The sequence below is a fragment of the Schistocerca nitens genome, chromosome 9 (assembly GCF_023898315.1).
Source record: "Schistocerca nitens isolate TAMUIC-IGC-003100 chromosome 9, iqSchNite1.1, whole genome shotgun sequence".
NCBI classification, from domain to species: Eukaryota; Metazoa; Arthropoda; class Insecta; order Orthoptera; family Acrididae; genus Schistocerca; species Schistocerca nitens.
This window is the reverse complement of record NC_064622.1, coordinates 430,767,623-430,768,366: the sequence shown is the minus strand read 5'-3', so window position 1 is coordinate 430,768,366 and position 744 is coordinate 430,767,623. Positions and strand designations below refer to the sequence as shown.

At 43.3% G+C, this 744-nt stretch overlaps 1 pseudogene; it reads left to right on the top strand.

Annotated features, from left to right (window-relative positions):
* The first annotated feature begins 301 nt into the window (after positions 1-301).
* Positions 302-419, top strand: LOC126204575 (5S ribosomal RNA; annotated as a pseudogene).
* The last annotated feature ends 325 nt before the right edge of the window (positions 420-744 follow it).

Genomic DNA, 744 nt, shown 5'->3' with positions numbered 1-744 from the left:
TCGAGTGTATAATCGTGTTATGAGAAGTGCATCAAGTTAAATATATACAAGTTTAAAGCAGACTAAAATTATAGTAAGAACACGCAAACGAATAAAGGAACTTGTTATCAACGACAAATAGCACGTTCTACTTATAGCGCACTTTCATAACTAGCATACCATTCGAAGAAGAGCCAAAGTTGATCAAATCTTGCTAAAAGCACACCATTAAGCTGCGTCTTTTAGTATTAGATTATCAAACCTTCTCCAATATACATAAACTATTTAAATAGTGCCGGTATTTCGGATAATGTAATTATTTGCCAACGGACTTGCCGCAGTGGTAACACCGGTTCCCGTCAGATCACCTAAGTTAAGCGCTGTCGGGCTGGGCTAGCACTTGGATGGGTGACCATCCGGTCTGCCGAGCGCTGTTGGCTATCGGGGTGCACTCAGCCCTTGTGAGGCAAACTGAGGAGCTACTTGACTGAAAAGTAGCGGCTTTGGTCTCGTAGACTGACATACGGCCGGGAGAGCGGTGTGCTGACCACATTCTCCTCCATATCCTCATCCAGTGACGCCTGTGGACTGAGGATGACACGGCGGCCGGTCGGTACCGTTGGGCCTGCCAACGCATGTTCGAACGGATTTTGGTTTAATTTAGTAATGTAATTAATTAGGCTTACATGCAGTACAAAAGCAAAAACACGTAAGATGTTTCTAGTTGTGCTAAAGGTAACTTAATAGTAATAGTTAATCCCATTT